Raw genomic sequence first — 6,000 nt, 5'->3', positions numbered from 1 at the left:
TAAATTGGTTAATTTAATGAAAGAGTTGGGACTAGAAAGAGAATCTTGTAAAGCTGCACGAATCCAGTCAAATGAATGAATTCATATTATTCAAGTAGGCAAGTATTAGAATATTTAAAACAAATTGTTACAGGCTACTGATATAAATGGGTTAATTAAATGAAAGAGTTGGGACTAGAAAGAGAATCTTGTAAAGCTGCATGAAACCAGTCAAATGATTGAATTCATATTATTCAAGTAGGCAAGTTTTAGAATATTTAAAACAAATTGTTACAGGCTAAAGATATAAATGGGTTAATTACATGAAAGAACTGGCATTAGTAAGAGAATCTTGTAACGCTGCATGAAACCAGTCAAATGAATGAATTCATATTATTCAAGTAGGAAAGTTTTAGAATATTTAAAACAAATTGTTACAGGCTAAAGATATAAATGGGTTAATTTAATGAAAGTGTTGGGACTAGAAAGAGAATCTTGTAAAGCTGCACGAATCCAGTCAAATGAATGAATTCATATTTTTCAAGTAGGCAAGTATTAGAATATTTAAAACAAATTGTTACAGGCTAAAGATATAAATGGGTTAATGTAATGAAAGAGTTGGGACTAGAAAGAGAATCTTGTAAAGCTGCATGAAACCAGTCAAATGATTGAATTCATATTATTCAAGTAGGCAAGTTTTAGAATATTTAAAACAAATTGTTACAGGCTAAAGATATAAATGGGTTAATTAAATGAAAGAGTTGGGACTAGAAAGAGAATCCTGTAAAGGTGCATGAAACCAGTCAAATGAATGTATTCATATTATTCAAGTAGGCAAGTTTTACAATATTTAAAACAAATTGTTACAGGCTAATGATATAAATGGGTTAATTAAATGAAAGAGTTGGGACTAGAAAGAGAATCTTGTAAAGCAGCATGAAACCAGTCAAATGACTGAATTCATATTATTCAAGTAGGCAAGTTTTAGAATATTTAAAACAAATTGTTACAGGCTAAAGATATAAATGGGTTAATTACATGAAAGAACTGGCATTAGTAAGAGAATCTCGTAAAGCTGCACGAATCCAGTCAAATGAATGAATTCATATTATTCAAGTAGGCAAGTTTTAGAATATTTAAAACAAATTGTTACAGGCTAAAGATATAAATGGGTTAATTTAACGAAAGAGTTGGGACTAGAAAGAGAATCTTGTAAAGCTGCATGAAACCAGTCAAATGATTGAATTCATATTATTCAAGTAGGCAAGTTTTAGAATATTTAAAACAAATTGTTACAGGCTAAAGATATAAAAGGGTTACTTAAATGAAAGAGTTGGGACTAGAAAGAGAATATTGTAAAGGTGCATGAAACCTGTCAAATGACTGAATTCATATTATTCCAGTAGGCAAGGTTTAGAATATTTAAAACAAATTGTTACAGGCTAAAGATATAAAAGGGTTACTTAAATGAAAGAGTTGGGACTAGAAAGAGAATATTGTAAAGCTGCACGTATCCAGTCAAATGATTGAATTCATATTATTCAATTAGGCAAGTTTTAGAATATTTAAAACAAATTGTTACAGGCTAAAGATATAAAAGGGTTAATTAAATAAAAGAGTTGGGACTAGAAAGAGAATCTTGTAAAGCAGCATGAAACCAGTCAAATGATTGAATTCATATTATTCAAGTAGGCATGGTTTAGAATATTTAAAACAAATTGTTACAGGCTAAAGATATAAATGGGTTAATTTAATGAAAGAACTGGCATTAGTAAGAGAATCTCGTAAAGCTGCACGAATCCAGTCAAATGAATGAATTCATATTATTCAAGTAGGCAAGTTTTAGAATATTTAAAACAAATTGTTACAGGCTAAAGATATAAATGGGTTAATTTAACGAAAGAGTTGGGACTAGAGAGAGAATCTTGTAAAGCTGCATGAAACCAGTCAAATGATTGAATTCATATTATTCAAGTAGGCAAGTTTTAGAATATTTAAAACAAATTGTTACAGGCTAAAGATATAAAAGGGTTACTTAAATGAAAGAGTTGGGACTAGAAAGAGAATATTGTAAAGGTGCATGAAACCTGTCAAATGACTGAATTCATATTATTCCAGTAGGCAAGTTTTAGAATATTTAAAACAAATTGTTACAGGCTAAAGATATAAAAGGGTTACTTAAATGAAAGAGATGGGACTAGAAAGAGAATATTGTAAAGCTGCACGTATCCAGTCAAATGAATGAATTCATATTATTCAAGGAGGCAAGTTTTAGAATATTTAAAACAAATTGTTACAGGCTAATGATATAAATGGGTTAATTAAATGAAAGAGTTGGGACTAGAAAGAGAATCTTGTAAAGCTGCATGAAACCAGTCAAATGACTGAATTCATATTATTCAAGTAGGCAAGTTTTAGAATATTTAAAACAAATTGTTACAGGCTAAAGATATAAATGGGTTAATTAAATGAAAGAGTTGGGACTAGAAAGAGAATCTTGTAAAGCTGCATGAAACCAGTCAAATGATTGAATTCATATTATTCAAGTAGGCAAGTTTTAGAATATTTAAAACAAATTGTTACAGGCTAAAGATATAAATGGGTTAATTAAATGAAAGAGTTGGGACTAGAAAGAGAATCTTGTAAAACTGCATGAAACCAGTCAAATGATTAAATTCATATTATTCAAGTAGGCAAGGTTTAGAATATTTAAAACAAATTGTTACAGGCTAAAGATATAAATGGGTTAATTAAATGAAAGAACTGGCATTAGTATGAGAATCTTGTAACGCTGCATGAAACCAGTCAAATGACTGAATTCATATTATTCAAGTAGGCAAGTTTTAGAATATTTAAAACAAATTGTTACAGGCTAAAGATATAAAAGGGTTACTTAAATGAAAGAGTTGGGACTAAAAAGAGAATCTTGTAAAGCAGCATGAAACGAGTCAAATTTTTTAATTCATATTATTCAAGTAGGCAAGTTTTAGAATATTTACAACAAATTGTTACATGCTGAAGATATAAATGGGTTAATGTAATGAAAGAGTTGGGACTAGAAAGAGAATCTTGTAAAGCTGCATGAAACCATTCAAATGATTGAATTCATATTATTCAAGTAGGCAAGGTTTAGAATATTTAAAACAAATTGTTACAGGCTAAAGATATAAATGGGTTAATTAAATGAAAGAACTGGCATTAGTATGAGAATCTTGTAACGCTGCATGAAACCACTCAAATGACTGAATTCATATTATTCAAGTAGGCAAGTTTTAGAATATTTAAAACAAATTGTTACAGGCTAAAGATATAAAAGGGTTAATTAAATGAAAGAGTTGGGACTAAAAAGAGAATCTTGTAAAGCAGCATGAAACGAGTCAAATTTTTGAATTCATATTATTCAAGTAGGCAAGTTTTAGAATATTTAAAACAAATTGTTACAGGCTAAAGATATAAATGGGTTAATTTAATGAAAGTGTTGGGACTAGAAAGAGAATCTTGTAAAGCTGCACGAATCCAGTCAAATGAATGAATTCATATTTTTCAAGTAGGCAAGTATTAGAATATTTAAAACAAATTGTTACAGGCTAAAGATATAAATGGGTTAATGTAATGAAAGAGTTGGGACTAGAAAGAGAATCTTGTAAAGCTGCATGAAACCATTCAAATGATTGAATTCATATTATTCAAGTAGGCAAGGTTTAGAATATTTAAAACAAATTGTTACAGGCTAAAGATATAAATGGGTTAATTAAATGAAAGAACTGGCATTAGTATGAGAATCTTGTAACGCTGCATGAAACCAGTCAAATGAATGAATTCATATTTTTCAAGTAGGCATGTTTTAGAATATTTAAAACAAATTGTTACAGGCTAATGATATAAATGGGTTAATTAAATGAAAGAGTTGGGACTAGAAAGAGAATCTTGTAAAGCTGCACGAATCCAGTCAAATGAATGTATTCAGATTATTCAAGTAGGCAAGTTTTAGAATATTTAAAACAAATTGTTACAGGCTAATGATATAAATGGGTTAATTAAATGAAAGAGTTGGGACTAGAAAGAGAATCTTGTAAAGCTGCATGAAACCAGTCAAATGACTGAATTCATATTATTCAAGTAGGCAAGTTTTAAAATATTTAAAACAAATTGTTACAGGCTAAAGATATAACAGGGTTAATTAAACGAAAGAGTTGGGACTAGAAAGACAATCTTGTAAAGCAGCATGAAACCAGTCAAATGATTGAATTCATATTATTCAAGTAGGGAAGTTTTAGAATATTTAAAACAAATTGTTACAGGCTAAAGATATAAAAGGGTTAATTAAATGAAAGAGTTGGGACAAGAAAGAGAATCTTGTAAAGGTGCATGAAACCTGTCAAATGACTGAATTCATATTATTCAGGTAGGCAAGTTTTAGAATATTTAAAACAAATTGTTACAGGCTAAAGATATAAAAGGGTTAATTAAATGAAAGAGGTGGGACTAGAAAGAGAATCTTGTAAAGCAGCATGAAACCAGTCAAATGATTGAATTCATATTATTCAAGTAGGCATGTTTTAGAATATTTAAAACAAATTGTTACAGGCTAAAGATATAAATGGGTTAATTAAATGAAAGAACTGGCATTAGTATGAGAATCTTGTAACGCTGCATGAAACCAGTCAAATGAATGAATTCATATTTTTCAAGTAGGCAAGTTTTAGAATATTTAAAACAAATTGTTACAGGCTAATGATATAAATGGGTTAATTAAATGAAAGAGTTGGGACTAGAAAGAGAATCTTGTAAAGCTGCATGAAACCAGTCAAATGATTAAATTCTTATTATTCAAGTAGGCAAGTTTTAGAATATTTAAAACAAATTGTTACAGGCTGAAGATATAAATGGGTTAATTTAATGAAAGAGTTGGGACTAGAAAGAGAATCTTGTAAAGCTGCACGAATCCAGTCAAATGAATGTATTCAGATTATTCAAGTAGGCAAGTTTTAGAATATTTAAAACAAATTGTTACAGGCAAAAGATATAAATGGGTTAATTACATGAAAGAACTGGCATTAGTAAGAGAATCTTGTAAAGCTGCATGAAACCAGTCAAATGACTGAATTCATATTATTCAAGTAGGCAAGTTTTAGAATATTTAAAACAAATTCTTACAGGCTAAAGATATAAATGGGTTAATGTAATGAAAGAGTTGGGACTAGAAAGAGAATCTTGTAAAGCTGCACGAATCCAGTCAAATGAATGAATTCATATTTTTCAAGTAGGCAAGTTTTAGAATATTTAAAACAAATTGTTACAGGCTAATGATATAAATGGGTTAATTAAATGAAAGAGTTGGGACTAGAAAGAGAATCTTGTAAAGCTGCATGAAACCAGTCAAATGATTGAATTCATATTATTCAAGTAGGCAAGTTTTAGAATATTTAAAACAAATTGTTACAGGCTAAAGATATAAATGGGTTAATTAAATGAAAGAGTTGGGACTAGAAAGAGAATCTTGTAAAACTGCATGAAACCAGTCAAATGACTGAATTCATATTATTCAAGTAGGCAAGTTTTAGAATATTTAAAACAAATTGTTACAGGCTAAATTTATAAATGGGTTAATTTAATGAACGAGTTGGGACTAGAAAGAGAATCTTGTAAAGCTGCATGAAACCAGTCAAATGATTGAATTCATATTATTCAATTAGGCAAGTTTTAGAATATTTAAAACAAATTGTTACAGGCTAAAGATATAAAAGGGTTAATTAAATAAAAGAGTTGGGACTAGAAAGAGAATCTTGTAAAGCAGCATGAAACCAGTCAAATGATTGAATTCATATTATTCAAGTAGGCATGGTTTAGAATATTTAAAACAAATTGTTACAGGCTAAAGATATAAATGGGTTAATTTAATGAAAGAACTGGCATTAGTAAGAGAATCTCGTAAAGCTGCACGAATCCAGTCAAATGAATGAATTCATATTATTCAAGTAGGCAAGTTTTAGAATATTTAAAACAAATTGTTACAGGCTA

This window comes from Lycorma delicatula, chromosome 4, assembly GCF_047948215.1.
Source record: "Lycorma delicatula isolate Av1 chromosome 4, ASM4794821v1, whole genome shotgun sequence".
NCBI lineage: Eukaryota > Metazoa > Arthropoda > Insecta > Hemiptera > Fulgoridae > Lycorma > Lycorma delicatula.
Note: the sequence above shows the minus strand (reverse complement) of the source record.